Source organism: Phragmites australis, chromosome 7 (assembly GCF_958298935.1).
Source record: "Phragmites australis chromosome 7, lpPhrAust1.1, whole genome shotgun sequence".
In the NCBI taxonomy this organism is placed as follows: domain Eukaryota; kingdom Viridiplantae; phylum Streptophyta; class Magnoliopsida; order Poales; family Poaceae; genus Phragmites; species Phragmites australis.
In genome coordinates, this window is record NC_084927.1 from 20785510 (window position 1) to 20807075 (window position 21566).

Sequence of the window (21566 nt, forward strand, 5' to 3'; positions counted from 1 at the left end):
CGCTGACCAATTTAAATGAGTTCGAAGACCTAAACACAAAGTTTGCGAGTTTGATGACCTATTTGATCTGATACAAACTTTTATTACTGTAAATAGATCGTTCCTCAATGCCTCCTGGACTCCTAAGTTAGGCCTTGCATTGCATATGCCTTGCCTCCACGCCCTTTCAACCAGTGGGGAATTGGGGATTACTCTAAAAGTCTATATCGCAGTCCTGGTTCAGTCAATTAATGAAGGTCTTGGCTTCCCTAATGAAAAAGACAAGCATGCATGTGTTGATCTGTTGATACGTGGAATCACAAGTTCATTAAACTGGACTGCAGATCTACATTCCGGGGGACCAGCTTTGTGTAATTCATCCACTTCACAACGTAAATGGTTAAGGTTTGTCACGTGAATAAGCTACCAAATAGATCATATGGTCTCAGAATATCATCCCTCTACTTTCCTCTCACTTGAGAAGGCTCCTCTCCCCTTCCTCCAGCCCGGCCATGATGTCGTACATGGGCCTGTTCATCGTCAGGTATGAAACCGTATGAAACCAGCAGCGCGGCGACGATGCCTGACGCGCCAAACACCGCAAACGGCGGACCGAAGATACCCACCACCCTGCACGCCATCATCACCACCCTGAATTCCATGAAGAAGATGCTAGTCCACGTCAATGGCAATTGGTAGGACGTACCACGTCAAATGGAGAATCGAGGGTTACGTTACCTCATGACGCCTACGCCGGCGATGAGTCTTCTGGTGATGCAGATGATGCCACTGAACAGCATCGTGCCAATGCCGGGCCTCTGGCCCAAACGGTTAAGGAGAAGCTACCGGGACTGATTCAAAAAATAAACCAATCTCATCTATGTATTGTGCACAGAAATCAATTTTAACATATAGTGATTGTATTAATAATAATCATTACAATATCTAAATTTAATCGAATAAATCGTCTTACAAAAGTGACATTCGAGTATCAAAAAGTCAATTAAACTCTATAACAGAACTAAACAAACTATTAAGACTTTAATCCTTTACGATTCTTTTACAGGCATCGTCGACGTAGAAAACATCTTATAACGATCCATCTTCAGTGTACTCTTCAATACCTTCTTTAATAGAGTGTTTGATGATAGAAAGAGTGAGCATTTATCGTACTCAGTAAGTTATATAGAAAATAGTATACATATGAAGGCTTGACAAGAATAAGGCTAATATGACTCACTTGCATAATCAACATTTAAGTAAAAATATTTGAAAAATAATAGTAATTAAGTAAATAACAAACCATCTTAACATTCCCTCCATCTTGACTTAACCAACTAACCAATACCTTAACCCAAAGTTCTATTTACTAAGGTTAAACCCTCAATCATAGTTCCCACCACTATGACTGACCTTCCTTATGATTCTCACCATCACAGTTGACCCTACTAACCAAAATATCAAGTTATAATCATGGTAGGTTTTCAATACTGCTCATAACCGTAAGCACGACTGAATATTCAGTTTTAACTCTGTAGAGGTTGTACTTTATCCACAAGACGTTTCATCCAAATTTGCTAAGCATCCGTTGGCCAACGAAGAACTCTTACACACTACCAAAGTGTACGCTAGGAATTCACTACAAAGCCTTTACAATGCCCCCTCTCAGCACATATCTACCCACTAAGGTTTCACTGCCGCGTGATCCCACCTCAACAATGGAAGCCCCTATTGCACATTTTGGATCCCAAGATATCGTTCATTCACCGTTCTTCTGTCTGGTCTATACTATGCTGAGAGTAAGCAAATTACTTGGCTAGATCCGTCCCATATTAAGCTTGTGGTTGTATTATAAATACGGAAAGGTCATCCCATGAACCGGTCCTTAGATTTGAGCAAGACTACTACTTTTTCAACCATACATCTTATCATACCACCTGCTAAATCATTATACCATGTTGCTACAAAAATTATTTCATCATATTTCATCATTGTTGCATAAGACCATTATCAAGTTTGTGAAACGATTATCATGATTACCATTCAAAGCAAAGCTAAGCATCATCTGCCCATCTATAACCTAAAATCATATTATGGCGACAAGGATGATAGACGAAAACTAGGGTAAAGTCTAACTCTTGGGATTTCTATAAATTATTAGCATGCATGTTTATAAAATCAAATATTTCTAAAACTAGGATAAACATGATAATAATACAACTTGCCTTCACTGAACTTAGTTGGTTCTTCAAAATCTTGATCCTGCAGATCTTCTAGCTCCTCCTAAATATTGGCTTCTACTCGTAACATACGTGTAAAAATAACAACACATAAATACCAAGATCCAAAAAGAATCAAACATCACACAACAAACATCATTATCATCATAAGATTACACTATTCTAGGCAATTCGGCGAAAGAACAGGTCAGAACGGAGCTACGGTTGATAATTTATGATTTTCTAAAGATTAAAACATGACTAAAAAGATTATTTACAGATAAAATTATGTTGTTAGGAATTTTCTAGAATTTTTTCAAAGCCATCTTTGATTTTCTAGGATTTTTTGGAATTTTGTAGCATTTATTTAAATTATAAACTATTTAAAACTATTAAACATAATTAAATATACCTATAAACATTATTAAACATTTTTAGTACCTATAAAACATTATTAAACATTTTCAGAAATCAATTTCCTAATTATTATGTTTTTCAAAATTATTTTTAAATTAGAAACCTATTTATTGCGCAATATTTACTATTTTTTTATGTCAGCAAAATAGATAAAACAATTAAACAGAAAAATAAAAGCTGACTGAGTTGCTAACGCTGATGTGGCTTGACACGTAAGCAAAAATGCTGATGTGGTTGGGTGACTGGGCAAGTGAGGTGGCGGACCGGCAGACTGGGATTATGTAAGCCATGTGTCGCGCTTGGGTTGGTCGGCGAAGGGGTACGAGGGGTTCTAATCTGTACCGTTGGCTTCGGATCGGATGACTATCATGCCTTGGCGCTCGGCTCCAGTGGAACAGAGGGCGGCGATGTCTCTCCCACGGCGGCTCACGGCTGGAAACTCGCTGGAACGACCCTTTGATGCTCCAACTACTCTGGCGAGCGGCGGAGAAGGGAAGTATGGAGATCATACCTAGGGGACACATCGACATCAGAGAGGCTCCAGGGAGGCGGGCGATGGCGCACAGCGGCTTGAAGCTTCGGTTCCTGAGGGCGATTAGCTTTGGCGACGATTTCGTCTCGGTGAGTTGGGTAAAGGCTTCCGGATGATCTAGGGAGGCTCTATAGTCGCATATATATAGGCGGGAGGCTACCTAATCTCTAAATCGAATCAGATATGAAAAGAGATGGTGGCGGTGGCTCAAACTCGAATTCGACGATTCAACCGTGCTCGAGACTCTTATTTCTTGGGCAAAAACTCACACATAGCACCTAGATTCTTTCCCCTTTTGATCTATTGCTCGCCTCTAACTCTATCTCATGAATTTGGTTTGGATTTTGGGTGACCGACGGACTCCCATGCATGTTCATCTTAGATTTGGCTCGGGCTTAGGCAAAAACAACGCGGGTTTGAGCTTCTAGATGCTTAGGTGAACTCGTTTGGTGGTTGGGTGCTTGCTCTTCGGCTCGGACATGACAACGGCAGCGCACGCTTGCGGTGGTGTCGGCTGCTACTACTGCGCTACGCTGAGCTGAAGCAAAGAGGGAGAGAAGAGAAGAGAGAGCAGTCTAGGCTGGCTTGGTTGAATGGGCCGAGAGAGAAGAGAGAAAGATGGGAGGTGAGAGCTGGACTTTGGATCTAAAACATTCAAAAGTTTTTCTTCTCTTTTTTTCTTCTATCATGTATATTCATATGTATTGTTATACTTATACAGTGTATATACCATATATAGACTCACCTAAACAAGCAATCGAGCAAGCATTCAAATATATACACTTAAGAATTATTTAGCTTAGTAAATTATTTTATATCCTTGAATTTTTTTTTATTTTTTCTTGGTTTTAGGATTTTAGGCTGTTACGGAAGCGTGGTGAGTAGGGAGGCCGGCACTCGGCGATCGAGTTGAAGAGAACACTGACGTAGGGGTTGGTCTTGAGGTTGACCACGTTGAGGCTCAGGCCGTAGTACACCACCAAGTACAGGAGGTTAATGAGCACAGAGAACACGAGCCGGACCTACGTTGTCGGTGACCGGAGCACGTCAACTATGGAGGCCAACGACGACTCTTCGACGTTCTTGCCTACCTCATCTTCGTTGTCTAGATTGATGGTGACATCATGGGGGACGTGTCAGCCGTTGGTGGATGCGATGTCGCGCACCACGCGCATGGCGTCGTTGACCCGCCCGCGCATGAGGTACCACCGCGGCGACTCGGAGACGAACGACATGACGGTGATGAGCACGAAGAGGAGGGAGGTGGCCACGTAGAGCAGGCGCCAGGTGGAAGGGAAGAGCGCGGCGAGGCCCAAGCACGCGGCGATACTGGCGGAGAAGAAGTAGAAGGTGGACATGCCGGCGGGCTCGCGGCGGGATGGGCCGATGAGCTCGGTAGCGAGGCAGAAGGCCAGGATACTGACGCTGCCGATGATGAAGCCAGTGAGGAGGCGCAGTGCGGCATAGGCCCAGTAGTTGGTGTAGGGATCGGTGATATTCTAAGGGGTGGGTGATTTAGAATATTTAAAACTATTTTGGCTTTAAAAATAACACAAGATAAACCTATATCAAATTCTATCTAAATGTGCTTTAGGTTTATCTTGTGTATCTACTCTACTGATCAAAACATTTGCAATCTATCTAAGAAGGTAAATTGCAAGTAAATAAATACGGAAACGTAAATAAGGTAGATATAGCAAACTTGACACAAGAATTTTTTTTCGTAGTATCGATGGCATGAATGCCACCTCTAGTCCACGTTGGAGCTCCACAAAGAATATGCTCCCTGTCGGTACTCGGTCACGGCCTTTGAGTCACCAAGTTACAAAGATAAGGCCTCCACTCGGATGAGCTACCAAGCCACCAAGCCAAGATCTCACCACTAGCTTCTCTTCCAGTTCCTCACCGCCGTAATCACTTCAGAGCTTGAGCCACAAAGGTAAGAGTCTCCGTGTCCTTGCACAATCGCCTTGCCGTCGCTCCACACCAAGTCAGAGGGTCAACAAGCTTACCGGCGAGTCACCAAGACGCCAAGGTGTCAGCGTACCAAGAGGTACACTGTTGGATCACTCATTGATCCACTCTCTAGGCAGCAATCACCTAGCAACTCACTCTTTAGGCCTATAAGCACTAATCACTCACTAATCTTGTGCTTAATCATCTTGGATGATCATTTTAAGCACTTTGGTGTCTTGTATGTCTTCTCAGGTGTACATGAACTTCTCTGAACTGTAGCGTGCTCAAATGACTGAGTGGAGGGGTTTTTATAGCTTCAAACTCGCGCACTAGCCGTTAACCCAACGGCTCTGAAAAGTTGTTAACACCGGATGATCAGATGAGAATAATAGTACTAACACCGGATCATCCGGTTAGTACTTCCTTAGAAACTAGCCGTTGGAACCCCACTCAAGCCTCTGTGAACACCGGATACTCCAGTGTGTACTCCATCTTCATCACCGGACTTTCTAGTGAGTATACCTTAGCCATCCGAGCCAACATCTTCTCTGTGTAACTTGCTTCGGTGTATTCTCTGATGCACATCACTTCATCACCGGACCATCCGGTGCGTTATCCTCAGCCAGCCGAGCCAATGCAACCGTCTCTAGAAAATATGCTCCGGTGTACATATCTTCAGAGCATCGGACCTTCCGGTAAGATACTGCATTCTCCCCTTTGTCAACAATGCTTCGGTGTGTTCAAATCAATCACCAGACAATCCGGTGAGGTCTTCTGCTTTTTTTTTTCATCTTTGCACTGTTCATTATCTAGTGTATTATCCGGTGTTGTCTTGCTTCATCACCGGATTATCCGGTGAGGCTTTCATGCCTCTTTCCCCCTTTGACAGAGATACTCCGGTGAGTAAAAATACCTAGAGTACCGGACCATTCGGTGTAGTCATTTCTCCTGGGACTTTTTTAATTCAACCAAACTTTGTCCTGGCTTCGGTGATTTCTTCATATATTGCATCTATGAGACCTACTAACATATATTCTTGACAAACATGTTAGTCCCAATGACTATATTGCCATTAATCACCAAAATCACAATCATGGTCTAAAAGGGCTTTTTCGCTATAATCTCCTCCTTTTGGTGATTGATGATAACACAACCAAAGTAAGTGGCAAATAACACATAATTCCAAATGTAAAGATCATAAATGAGCATAAAGTCTTACTACATTGCTTGGATGCATGTTCTTACCACTTAGTCCCCTTTTGTTGTGGCTCCCCCTTTCTCCATTGCCACTATCTCCTTTAATTTGACATAAGCAAAAGCTTCTCCCCCTTTGTTAACCTTCATGTATCTTACACTTACTACAGTCTTCCCACATTGTTCATCTTGCATTCCTTGCTTTGGTTGTCAAACTTCTCCCCCTTTGTCAATAATCTCCCAAAAAGGACTATATACACATGTTGAACTTAAAGGAAAAATATTAGAGCATATGAGAGAGAGCTTCATAAATCATGATCCAATTAAAAATGATATCACTTGTAATGATACCAATTGTAGGAATCTCACTACAAAAGAATAATACCAATTGAAAGCTTGAAAGTACATGGATCATAATTCATGAAACTCACATAATATAGTCTAAACTCCTCCTATATGTATGCATACATATGATAAGAAAGAAACATATACACAACTAGATAATATGTCAAGATAGGAAGTTTAAGCTATATTATACACGGAGGTAACTTAAATGAACAAATATTTGACAATGATATCAATTGAAGTATTTGAGTATTGCATACCTTTGGGGATATGTTGATTGCTCTATGAGACTACAAAAGCTGCAACTTGAAAACATGTTAATCTCAAAATCACAACCTATAGGATATACTTCCCCTAAATATGTGTATACAAGTGTTGAATACTTGTGAGATATATGTATTTATTATTGATAACAATGGAGACTTATCCTATAGATTAGATCATGTCACATAACAGATATCAATTGAAAAACTAGTGCCATGTAAGGGACCTACAACTAATAAACCATGTAGGTTGCTCATGGATAAGAGAGAAATACAAGCAACATACCATATGAGATTTACACTAGGCATTGCAATAAATTGAAATAAGCACATGGAATCTTAGACAAGGCAAATGAGCTAGAAGCAAAACAAAATGCATTGAACAAGAATCTAGCTACACTTACCTCTTTTACCTTTGGATGGGGATTTGGGTATGTGATGATCATAATCTTAAACAATATGTCCATCTTGTACACTTGGCTTCTTTGCTTGAATCTTCACTTCATCTTGTAAGCCAAGCCTCCAAATCCCCATAGCCGTCTTAGGCTTCAAGTCTTCTTTGGAACCCAAACCGATTAAGGCCCTTCATGTTGGTGATGACTTTCTTGGCACCCAAATGGGTTGGTTTCACCTCCGATCCTTCTTTCCTACCATGTGTGCAACCACCTTACCATTTTCCTTCTTCTTGAGCTATTAGTGGTTGCTCTTTATCTTGTTCTTATAGTTGGGCATGGTGTAGAGGTTGGAAGTCTTGTTGGAGAGATTTACCATCTTCTTCTTCTCCTTGGTCTCCTTTTTTACTTGCTTGCATTAGAAGGACTTGTGGCCTTTTTGATGGTATTTGAAGAATGTCACAGTTGACCTCTTCTCAAACTTCTTTACCATGAAAGCACACCTATCATGAGGAGGTTGGACATGTCCTTTGCTCTTCAATCTCGTCAAGTCCTCCTTGAGCTTCTTCACTTCTTGCTTGAGCTCATCATTCTCTTGTGCAATGAGTTCATTAGATTTTCTACAAGAATACTCTAAACACAAATTTCATTACAAATGGGTGAGCTAGATAAGGCATATAAATCACCACAAGAAGTGGAAGTATCTACCTTAAGATTGAAATTAAATAGAGAGATAAATTGCTTCAAAGGGACCTTAGTTTGAGATTTAATGCACTTAAATTTAGTCTTACGCTTTTCATGCTCCTTGTTTAGCAAATTGAATTTGCATAGTAATTGTTCATAATTAGAAACAAAGATAGCATGAATGTCATTAAGTGTATTGAATTTCTTAAGCTCTTTTGATTGTTTCTTAAGAGCCCTTTGTTGTTCATTGATCAAATGAAGGAGTTTATCATAGGAAGGAAAATCCTCATCGGATTCATCATCACTTACATTGCTATCCATACCTTTGGCCATAAGACACTTGTGAGATAGTTTGCGAGACGAGTTGTGTGATGATGACCTTGAGGAAGAGCTTTTCTTGGATGGGAGGATGGTGAAGCTTTCATCACTTGAGTTTGATTCTTCACTGCTGCTCACCCATCTTCCTATGTTTGCAAATGACTTGGCTCTTCCCCTTGTCTCCATCTTGTTCTTGGTCTTTTTCTTCTCCTTTTTGATATGATCAATTGTTTTGACCAAGTCCTTCATGGAGATTGGGTGATCAATCTTTGCATTGATCTTCTTGATGTTCTTCTCCACTTGTGAGATGAGCATGACGACTTCAGGATCCATCTCTTCATTGTTTAAGGTGCTTTGCTCATCTTCTTCATAGCTCTCTTCATCTTCATCTTCATCATCTTCACTTGAGCTTGACTCTTACTCTTGTCTCCTCATCTTTGCCTTTATGTGTTGACATTTAGCTTGCTTGCTTGTGAGAGCAAGGTTCTTGGTGTCGGATGAGGAAGAAGCTTTCACCCCCATGTTCATTGTCATCTCATGGGCAGTGATCTTGCCGAGCACTGGACTTGGAGTCATTTTCTTGATGTCATTGTTGTCGTAGATGATGGAGACGATTAACGTGTACTTTAGAAGAAGAGCTTGAAGTATTCTTCTCACCACTTGATCATCTTCAATTGACGTCAAACCTAACCTATTGATCTCATTGATAAGAATATTCAAACGTGAGTATATGTCATTAGCACTTTCATGGGGTAGTTACTTGATGCCATTAAGCTTAGTAACAAGCACATGATATTTCTCATTACGCACATCCTTTGTGCCTTCATGTATTTCAATTAGACTATTCCAAATATCATGTGCATTGGTGAGAAAATAAACACGATTGAATGCATCAATACATATAGATGATAAAAGATACTCTTTGCCAATGCATCTAATTGCATCTCCTTGTTGGTGATGTGAGGTTTCATTCCTTCCTCGGTGACTCTCCAAACATCTAAGCCTCTAGCCTGCAAATAACAAGACATTAGAATTTTCCAACACGGAAAATTTGTGTCATCGAAAAGTGGAGCACTATGAGAATCCATCCCAACCTCAGACGTCAAAACTCTAGGATTTTATGCCTATGAAGAGCACAAGGCTTTGATACCAATTGTAGAGATCGGTCACATCCTAAGAGGGGAAGGGGGAAGGGGGTGAATTAGGACACTTAGAACTATTTCGGTTCCAAAAACAACACAAGATAAACCTATATCAAATTCTATCTAAATATGCTCTAGGTTTATCTAGTGTGACTACTCTACCAATCAAAGAGCTTGCAACCTATCTAAGAAGGTAAATTGAAAATAAATAAATACGAAAATGTAAATAAGGTAGAGAGAGTAAACACGACACAAGGATTTTTTCCCGTGATATTGATGGCATGAATGCCACCCTTAGTCCACATTGGAGCTCTACAAAGGATACGCTCCCGATCGGCACCCGGTCACGACCTTTGAGCCACCAAGTCACAAAGACAAGGCCTCCACCCGGATGATCCACCAAGCCACCAAGTTAAGATCTCACCACTAGCCTCTCTTCTGATTCCTCACCGCTGTGATCACTTTGGAGCTTGAGTCACAAAGGCAAGGGTATCTACGTCTCCGCACAATCGCCTTGCCGTCGCTCTATACCAAGTCGGAGGGTCAACAAACTTACCGGCGAGTCACCAAGACTCCAAGGTGCCAACATATCAAGAGGTACGCTGTTGGTCACTCCTTGATCCACTCTCTAGGCAGCAATCACCTAGCAACTCACTCTCTAGGCTTATAAGCACTAATCACTCACTAATCTTATGCTTAATCGCCTTGGATGATCACTTTAAGCATTTTGATGGCTTGTATGTCTTCTCAAGTGTACATGAACTTTTCTGGACTGCAACACGCTCAAATGACTGAGTGGAGGGGTTTTCATAGCTTCAAACTCGCGCACTAGCCATTAACCCAATGGCTCTGAAAAATTGTTAACACCGGATGACCCAGTGAGAATAATAGTATGAACACCGGATCATCCGGTGAGTACTTCTTTGGAAAATAGCCGTTGGAACCCCACTCAAGCGTCTGTGAACATCGGATACTCTGGTGTGTACTCCATCTTCATCACCGGACTTTCGGTGAGTATACCTTAGCCATCCGAGCCAACATCTTCTCTGTGTAAATTGCTCCTGTGTATTCTCTGGTGCACATCACTTCATCACCGGATCATTCAGTGCGTTATCCTCAGCCAACCGAGCCAATACAACACTCTGGAAAATATACTCCGTTGTACACATTTTCAGAGCACCGGACTGTCCAGTGAGGTCACTGTATTATCCCCTTTGTCAACAATGCTCTGATGCATTTCTCCGGTGTATTCAAATCAATCATTGGACTATCTGGTTAGGTCTTCTGCTTCTTTTTATCTTTGCGCTGTTCATTGTCCGGTGTATTATCCGGTGTTGCCTTGCTTCGTCACCGGACTATCTAGTGAGGCTTTCATGCCTCTATCCCCCTTTGATAGAGATGTTCTAGTGAGTGCAAATACCTGGAGCACCGGACCATTCGGTGTAGTCATTTCTCCTGGGACTTTTTTCAATGCAACCAAATTTTGTCTCAGCTTTGATGGCTTCTTCATGTATTGCATCCATGAGACCTACTAACATATGTTCTTGATAAACATGTTAGTCCCAATGACTATATTGGCATTAATCACCAAAATCACAATCATGGCCTAAAAGGGGAATTTTTGCTACAGTTGGGCGAGAGCGCAGTGAGGAGGCCGCAGGCGGCGTTGAGGACGCAGACCACCTGGAGGAAGCCCTTCCAGCCCAGAAACGAGGTGCCCGAACACGCCGGCACCGACCATGCACCTGACGAAGAAGATGGCCTGGACAATGCCGACCTTGTACCGCTCGCCACACACAAGGCCCCACTTGGCCATCGTCTACGAGGCAGCGCCACCAGCCCACTCAAAGCCAACCGTGGTGCCGGCGCAGCGGTCCCCGCACCAGCCGTCTCCCGCGGGGCACACCATGACCGGTTCCTGGTGGGTGAAGACGATCACCGTAGTGTGCAGCGTCTCCAGCGCCCATGCTGCTGAGACTAGCACGAACTGCCGCAACTGCCACTGCTCAAACTCCCTCGCATGGCACTCTAGCACGTCGTCCATAGTCACGCACTGGCTCTTCATGACCCCACCGACACGGCGACACCATCGATGGAGGGGAGCGCCTCTGTGGACATGTTTGGCCACAGCACGCACGCAAGTTGGTGTGACTCTAGGCACTTTTGTGGCGGGATGTGAGTGTTTTTGGGCAATGCATGCAATCGCTTGACGCTATTTGTAGGCAGAGCGAAGCATACGTGTGTGTTTTGAGACTGATCGAGCATGTGCAATCGTTCGTGTTTGAACTTTAACCCTTCAGCACAATTTACAAAGTCTATAAATCTCAAGGTTGTTAACATAGAAACCAATTATCTATTTGTTTAAAATGTTTATAGCATATGTTTGCTAGATTGTCGAGAAATTTGATGTGTTCAACCTTGACTCAGTTTCTATTTCACATATTTAGAGATCACATGCATGCTGCATATGTTTATGCAATAACAATATAGTATAGCATGCAAGATTCCGAGTGTTTGTTAAGAATCAACCAGGATTTAGGAAGTTTATTCTGACTATGTATTCTAGCTCTAAAAGTAAAAACAAAAACAAACGATCACAATATAAAAACCGATTACCATACTTGAAAGTGTGATAGATGAGATGCAAAACACGCCATAATCATTCATTTGGCCGGGATCGGCATATAAAGGATTACACGGTTACAACCGAACCAAAAAAATCAGGGATACATGCAAGGAAGTTTAGCTATAGATGGAAAACATCCGATATATGCTGGTGGTTATTGCCGTGTATAGCTTGGGTGCGATCCTTGGCATGCTTGCATGGCGCTGCTGCGCATGGGCATGCAAGCCGTGATGAACGCATAGATAGGTGCAGCCGTATACGCGTAGATGAGCGAACAGAGATGCATCACGTAGATGTATCGTCTAACAACCCCCCTCCCCCCCCCGTAATCGGAGCGGGAGCGTCACAGATGCTCAGGCTGTAGCGAAACTCACCAAAGGTAGCCGCTGGTAACCCCTTTGTAAAGATGTCTGCCAACTGCTGAGTGGTCAGGACATGAAGCACCTAGATGTCACCCAGTCCGACACGCTCACGCACAAAGTTAAGATCAATTTCGATGTGCTTCGTGTGTTGGTGCTGGACCGAGTTGTTGGAAAGGTACATGGCAGAGACGTTGTCGCAGTAGACAACGGTGACGTGACGAAGAGGGTGGTGTAACTCATGCAGGAGTTGGAGAAGCCAGCATGATTCCGAAATAGCATTGGCAAATAGCTCGGTATTCTGCCTCAGCATTGGAGCGCAACACCGTATGCTGCTGCTTGGAGGACCAGGAGACGAGGCTGTCGCCGAGGAACACTGCATAGCCAGAAGTAGACTTGCGATTGTCCGAGCAGCCAGCCCAGTCAGCATCCGAGTAGGCCACAAAGGAGGTTGGATCCGTGCGGTGAAGACACAGACCGAAGGACATTGTGCCCTTGAGATAGCGGAGAATGCGCTTCACCAAGTTCAGATGAGGCTCTCAGGGGTCATGCATATGAAGGCACACTACTGAAAAGCATAAGCAATATCTGGTCAAGTGAAAATCAAGTACTGGACAGCACCTGCAATGCTATGGTACTGAGTGGGGTTCGCAACAGGAGTGTTAGACGATACATTTACGTGATGCCCCTCCGTCCACCCTTCTACATGTATACAGCTGCGCCTATCTACGCGTTCATCACCGCTTGCATGCCCATGCACAGCAGCGCCATGCAATGATGCCAGGGATCACGTCCAAGCTATACACGGCAACAACCACCAGTGTATACCGGATGTTTTCCACCTATAGCTCAACTGCCTTGCATGTATCCCTGATTTTTTTCAACAATCTATCTACTCAGCACGCCAATTGTTATTATCCTCATTACTAGACTATTCATAGATACTGTCTTTGGAACCCATACCGTATTTCCGCTATAATTGACTTCAACAAGAACACCAAGAAAGAAAAAAGACTGAACTGAAAACATCCTCTATTATCCTACATGGATCCCCCAAAACACAGCACAAAACTCGCCGCACTTTTCTACAATCTTCCTTCACTTCAATCGCTTCAGAAAAAAATATCAATTTTCATGGTATCAATTAGCAGGTTAATCCTTCAGCTTCTGCCCATGTAAATTGATTGCAGGATTCCCCCTGTTGATCGCCACCTCCATGGCCAGTTCGACACCTTAAGAGCTCGCTGCCACCGCCAAAGTCGATGCAGCCACCCAAGTTGGTGCCAAAGCCAAGGCCATCCTTTGTGCGCAGGCGGTGGCCGTCGTGAACATCAAGACGCTCCTTCCGATGACCCTCGATCTCCATGCTGCAAATTTCTTGAAGTGGCACGGTCTTTTCTGTCTTACGCTTTGCAAATATGCCCTGGATGATCATATCCAGGGAGCTCCCTCCGCGCTCGATGCGACATGGTCTCACCTCGACGCCACGGTTGTCTCATGGCTATACAATTCCATCTCCCTGGAGATCCTTGAGATTGTGATGGTCAACGACAACCCCAACGCTGCAACCATCTGGGCAAGCATCGTTGAGCTGTTTCAAAACAACAAGGAGAGCCGCGCACTTTACCTTGAGGCCGAGTTCAAAAACTTCGTCCAAGGTGATCTCTCTATGTCTGATTATTACCACAAGATGAAGACTTCTGCTGATGCACTGGCCAACGTCAACCAACCCATCACCTACAAGAGCCTTATCCTCAATACCCTTTATGGTTTGAATGACAAGTTCGCTTATCTCCATCTCATCTTCGGCGCCCAACGTCTGTTCCTATCGTTCCTCAATATACAAACCACTCTGCTGTTGGAAGAGATTCAAAAGAATGCTGACGCGTCTCGCCCCACAGCCCACCTCTCTGGGACATTTGGGACAAAGGGCTCCGGTAGTAGCCAACAGTCCCCCACCTCCGGCAGGTTTGGTTCTGGTGCGCGCATGTTTGGTAATTCGGGCTCCAGCTCATACGGCGGATCTTCCTCCAGCTCCTACGACAGCAACAACCGGTGTCATCGCAACCGTAGCTACCAGAACAATGGTGCCTAGTGCTCCAACAATCGGGATGACAGCGGCCAGAAAAATCATGGTCCACAAGCTTCCTGGCCCACGATCTTCAATCCTTGGACCGGAACACTGCAACTATGGTCTGAGCTTTCCCAAGGTCAGGTGGCCCAAGCTGGCCTTCTTGGCCCACGACCCACACAATAGCAGCAGCATCATGCGCTTCATGAGCAGGACACTGCACCATTGGTGGCGCTGGTCCCTGCTCTGGCCGTTCAGCCTCCCTGGACCCCGTGGCAGCAGTGGCCGACCACGCCCACGGTGTCCTCGCCATCATGGGATCAACAATCCCTCATTAACGCCTTCAACACCATGACGATGGCTCCACTGGAAAAATCCAACTGGTTCATAGACTCGGGTGCCACCGCTCACATGACCTCTGATGCCGGTACACTCTCCTCCTCCTCCCCCCCCCCTCTAGTCATACACCCACAAATGTCATCGTCTGTAATGGGTCTCTGCTACCTGTTGCCTCCACCGGTCATAAATCTTTTCCCACTTCTGTGTATTCATTTCATCTCCACAATGTTCTTGTCGCACCCCATATTGTCAAAAACTTGATCCTTGTCCACAAGTTTACAACTGATAATCATTTTTCTATCGAATTTGATCCTTTTAGTATTTCCATGAAGGATCTTTGCACCAAGAACCTGATGATCAGGTGCAATAGCTCGGGGTATCTCTACCCTTTCCGGCCTTCGGCAGCCCCATCTCCTTGCGCTCTTGCGACCTCCACCTCCGCAACATTGTGGCACTGCCGTCTGGGACATCTTGGCCATCAGGGCCTCTCCCATTTAGCCTCCCTTCCGCCATGTAATAAAATTGTGCACGATGATGCTATTTGCCATGCTTGTCAACTCGGCCGTCATGTTTGTCTTTCGTTTTTGGATTCCATTTCTAAAACAACCAGTTTGTTTGATCTCCTACATTGTGACTTGTGGACGTCCCCTGTTCTAAGTGTCTCAGGTTTTAAGTATTATCTTATCATCCTTGATGATTTTACTCATTACCTGTCCGCCTCAAGTCCAATGTGTTTCCCACTCTCACATAGCTCTTTGCATATGCCAACACGCAGCTTAACACTTGCATTAAAGGCATCCAGTGCAACAATGACCGTGAGTTTGATAATGCCTCATCCCGCACATTCTTTCTTACAAATGGGGTCACTCTTCGCCTCTCTTGTCCCTACACATCCCAGCAAAATGGCAAGGTTGAATGTGTCATCCGTTCCACAAACGACATCGTTCGGTCCCTTCTATTCCAGGCTAGAATACCTCCCTCCTATTGGGTCGAGGCACTCCACACAACCACATACCTTCTCAGTAGCCACCCTAGTAGAGCTCTTTTGTCCTGCACATTGTTCACTGCCCTTTATGGTCGACCACCCCCTCTTGATCACCTCCGACTCTTTGGGTGTCTTTGTTTTCCTAACCTATCTGCCACTGCCTCTCACAAACTTGCTCCCTGCTCCACTCCTCGCATCTTCCTTGGCTATCCAGCAAACCACAAAGGCTACCGCTGCCTAGATCTCTCTATATAGCGTGTCATCATCTCTCGTCACGTCATTTTTGACGAGACATCCTTTCCATTTGCCTCACGCCAATTGGCTCTGCATGCGCACGAACTTGATTTTCTCTCTCCACCTGACTTAGAAAATCCCACTGCCCCGCCCATACCATTGCCCACTGCCACAACCACTTTCCATGCCGTGCAACAGCCTGTGCCTATGCCTCAGGTGCTCGTGCCCCCAACCGACACCACAACCGCTACGCCACTGCAGCTCACGCCTCTGCCCAGTGTGCCAGCCACGCCCACTCCACAACTTGTTGCGCATGCGCCTGCACACGTTGCGCCGCCTACCGCACCAGCGCCTGTTGCACCCGTGCCTGCACCAATGCTTGCCTCATTGCCTCCCGCAGCTGTGCTCATTCCATCGGTGGACAACGACCATGCTATGGGCACCCGCGGTAAAAGCTGGTTCCGATAGCCGTTGCACTGCATGAACCTCCATGTTGAGCCTATCTCCCCCATCCCAAAGACGTACCGCTCCGCATTTCATGATCCGCATTGGCACGAAGCTATGCACTCCAACTACGATGCTCTTCGTGCCAATCGCACCTGAGATCTTGTGCCTCGTCCTCCTGGTGCAAATGTTGTGACTGTCAAGTGGATCTTTCGCTACAAACTCAAGCCAGATGGCTCTTTGGACTGGTATAAGGCTCATTGGGTTCTCTGCGGTTTCACCCAACAAGGCATTGATTTCTCTGAAACTTTCAGTCCTATTTTTTAAACTGGCCACCATTCACACTGTTCTCACGTTGGCCATTTCCAGTGATTGGCCGATTCACGAACTCGATGTAAAAAATGCATTCCTCCATGGTTCTTTGGCTGAGACTATCTATTCTCTGTAGCCTGCTGGTTTCCTTAACTCTGTGCATCCCGACTACGTGTGTCGCTTAAACCGATCACTCTATGGTCTTAACTAGGCACCACACGCTTGGTTCAGTCGCTTTGCCACATTCTTGCTCTCTCTTGGCTTTGTCGGATCAAAGGCAGACACATAACTTTTCAGTTATAAAAGAGGTTCAGATGTTGTTTACCTTCTTTTGTATGTCGATGACATTATTTTGACTGCCTCCACATATGCTCTTCCTCGCTGGACCATCTCCTCTCCCCATCAAGAATTTTCCATGACCGACATGAGTGCTCTCCATTTTTTTCTCAGCATGACTGTCACTCATGATGCCACTGGCATGTTTCTCTCTCAACGCCACTATGTCACTGAAATTCTTGATCGTGCGGGCATATCTTCATGTAACCCGTGCGCCACCCTAGTCAACACTCATGCTAAGCTCCCGGCATCTGGTCCTCCTTGAAAACAGTGATGTGCATGGTTTTGATTTTGAAAGTTGCAGTAGGACGGCATGCAGATATGTTCAAAGCTGATAAGATTGCACAATGGTACATTTTAGAATGGAACAAGAACACAGGTAATAAAACCATAGATGATAATATAGTACCAACATAAACATCCTACATGACATGCGAGTCACATAATAAAAATAATATAAATATATACAAGTACTGTCTAATGGCACAGTCAAGAGGCATCGCCATGGCCACGAGCGCACTTGATGTGCACAGCCGCCACCCTCCATCTACCAGCTGCTCTGTGATGCACCTAGTCGGTGGAGAATATAAAGGGGTCGCACGGAGGGTGTTGAGGTCGTGCAACATTGGCAGGGGTGGCAGGGTTGGTCTACGACGACTGTGTCGGTGGAGGTGCCACCGCTGTCTGCGACGGGCCCTCCTCGTCGGTTGGCTCTGTCAACAAGTTGTCCGTCATGGAGTTAGACAAGCCGGATGTTGTATCGAAGGAGGGTGGAACTATTGCATGGTACAACTATGTCAAATGCCATGCATCACAATATAGTTGACTTGAAAGATACAATCCCGAGTGATACCATTAGTAGTGATGAACCTGAAACAGAAGCACCCGAGCGGAACCAGGAGACGACATGTACCGTAGTCATGGTGGCCGTTACGACGAGGCTAGTTCCATGTGGAAGTGTGGTTGTCTAGCCCAAGCGCGTGATGGTGACCTCTTCTGTGTGGTAGGATCGACGACGTCTGGTACCCTCTGGCACGAAGCACATTGAAACCCATCGAGGCAATGCCGTGCCAGCTGATGTAGACCGACCATCAGCTCGCCCGGGTCAACCCGCGATGGGACCAACTCTCAGTAGTCCACGAAGTCTAGTAGCTCTGTGCCGATGTCCCTACACGTATCCGCCTGCAATGCCTGAGAGAACACATTTAATAATAAGAATGAAAGTCAATACAATGAAACATCATCACGTACAATTGTGTGGTATGCCACTGTTGGCTCCATAGAGAACGTGTCAGTGACCTCAAGCTCGTGCTACGGTGGCTCCGGAGGCACTAGGAGGCACCTAACCCGCATCACCTTGTGCAACCAATGCAAGTACGCGTCTTTCGTCCTAGGGTCGTAAGACTTGCTGGAGACGTAGATGTGTGCAGCCGCGTCCGCCTACTCGTCCACCCACGCCTACAACTTACCCCTCCAAGTTGCATCATATGCGATGCTCTGACCCTTTCATGTCATCCTGCAAGACGAAGTTATGATTATGGAACTTCAAACATGAATAGTGTAGAACCTGTAACAACAAATACTTACAAGTGAGTGTTGTCCGTCGGTCGTCATGGTAGGGGAAAGTGCTGGTGATACCCAAACTACCTGAACACTCTGTCTGGGTAGTAGAGCTCGACTGTGATGTCGAACACCAACCATCGCCGTGTAAGCCAGAAAGCCTGGTCCTTGTGGCAGAAGTCGAAGAGGCCAAGAGGCGCACACGTCGTGACCACCTTGTGATCGTATGGTGTCCAGTGCACCCTGTTCATCTGCAACTGGTTGAATGCGGCAACGAATTGAGGGTACAAAGATTGTGTCGTCGCCGTCGCCCACCTCGACTACATGAAAAAGAAAAGTGTCAGGCCTATAAGCGTCATGAAACAACAACTTGTATTACTTACATTGCGCTTGTACAAGAGCGAAACCATCATAGGGCCGTCCACTGTGTCGTGCAGGCCAAACTCATCAGGGAAGTAGAAAGACTTGTCGTATGCGTCATACGAGCTCAGGTGCATGCACCCAATGTCAAAGCACTTGTACGACCACAGGGTAAGTAGCAAAGGACAACCTGTGATCGACCCGGAATCACTCCTCCTGCTATAGTCCTCGCACAATGCCTGGTACGTCAGTGCTAGGACTGCAGAGCCCCAACTATACTGAGGGACCTGCTCCAAAGGGCCATCTGCAATCTGCTGCGTGAAGAAGATGAACTGCCTGTCGACGGTGTTCGTGTGTGTGATGGTGAAGAGGACCCACCCGAACAACCACATTAGGTACGCCTCCACACATTAGGCTTGTTACCAACAACACCTCTCATAACCCACTGCAAGAGCCACATCCAATTGTTCGTAGATTCGCGTTCGACGAATGCAAAAGCCAAAGGCACAACCTAGTTCTCACCATCTACCCGGTAGCTGTGAGTATTTGCCTGTGAGGAATGTCTCGTCCACGCACATCACCGGCTGGCAATGTCAGAATGCCTCGATCATACAGCTGAACGACCAGAATGCCCGCTGAAGGACTTGAGCTCCATCCTGATTGAAAAAATCTTGAACAGCAATGCAGGTGTCCATGTTCCTGCCCTAGATAACATTTAGCTGTGAAAGTAAATGTGGTATGAGTCCTTATAAGTGCCAAACTTCTTCTCTAACATCTTCTGTTTTGCTCTCCATGACATGTCTTATGAAATCTCGTATCCAAATCTGGTGTTGATAGCATGCATAACTCCAAAAGGAGACATATTAGTCTTCTTCACAATCTCTGGGTACATCACATTTGCAACATAATCAGTGTTCATGTTCCTATGTGTGTGTAGAGGTCGGGTCAAGTTGCAAGTATGTGTCTCAACATAGACGCTAACCATACTGTGTCACACATCGGCAAGAATCCATGAACTCGCCAAGTGCAACCTTGAGCTAAACATTTGATGTCGTATGTTTGAGGTTTTTAGATATAACCACCTTGAACTCCCTCGCCTTTGAGAAACACTATCTCTTCACTGTATGTTGCAGATAGACCTTGTCATGAAACATCTGGCCTTTGGTCACCATGATGGAACCATACTCTCATACCGACTCGTGTCCATCGTTCACCGTCAACTTCTTCAAAGCAAAATTCGACCATTCTTCCGGGATTCTTGCACCTGAGTCCACAAATATGCAAAACTCATCATTATCTACCTCCATCTGGTCCACTAATGCCTTGTCCTGCTCTCCCTGATCAGCACGCATCATGGCCTAAATTTCTTCCCCGTCATTACATTCTTCTCTTGCAGTCTGTATCTCAACCGATGCACTAGTCTGCAGGTGTACCTTCGGAACCACACTCTCTTGCACCTCCTCATGGATAACATTTTCACCAATAACTTCTACGGTGCTAGATCCAGCTTCTGTGGACCCAACATCGGTCGCTTCTACAAGGATACAGTGGGAAAAACCCTGTCTCAACCCTAGTGGCACAAATTGATGCCATGGCTTCGAACATGTAACCTCGAAGATAATTATCAAATTACCAAAATAACATATTTTAGCTCTACATTACCAAAATATTTGAACTTTTCAACTACTCTACATTTCCTAACTAACTATACTATATTTTCTATATATAGCTAATTTCTGAACCATACCTACTCTACTCTAAATTTTATATCCTTATTCTCCTAAATTATCTACTCTACCTGATATTTCTCTAACTATTTTCCTACTATTTTTCTAATTAATTTCTAACACTAAATTATCTAAATATTCAAACTTTTCATGAAGTTTCAGAGTTCAAAATGGCCTCAAATGCAAAATTTGAAAATATCAAAGTTGTAAGTCTCGTCGAGAGCTTTGATTTGAACCTATGGAAGTCCCCTTTTGGATAATGGAGCTAGGAGTTATGGCCCCCGAAATCAGTGCTACGCAGATAAGTTTGAGTTCAAATAGTTTATCTTGCGGTGTATTTTTTAAAATCAAGATGGTATTTTCAGAAGTTGTAGATCTTTTCAAGTACTATAATTTATAGTCCAGAAACATCTAATTTGGAGTCCGGACGATGGAGATATCATCCTCGGAATAGAGAGTAACGAAAAAGAAAATCCTAACCGACTCGAACTCGAACCCGCTTCGTGTTTGGCTTGGACTCCTCCTTAACCAGCCGCCCATAGACCTATAAATAGGACTTGCACACCCTCTCCTATCCTATTACATGCCCCTAAACCCTAGATGCCATTGCTGCCCTGTTTGTGCGTCGCTCTTCGCTAGAGCCGTCGCTGCCGCCACCCGTGATGCGCTACCTCGTCGTCTCCGTGAATCCTCCTTCCTCGACCATCGAAGCAAAGTGAGGACCCTTTCTTCTCCTCCTTTAGTACTGTTTTACCATCATACTAAGTCCCTA

The 21566-nt window shown here is 44.8% G+C and overlaps 1 pseudogene; it reads right to left on the reverse strand.

Moving 5' to 3' along the window:
• Nucleotides 1–378: 378 nt before the first annotated feature.
• Nucleotides 379–11506, reverse strand: LOC133925454 (organic cation/carnitine transporter 4-like; annotated as a pseudogene).
• Nucleotides 11507–21566: the final 10060 nt, after the last annotated feature.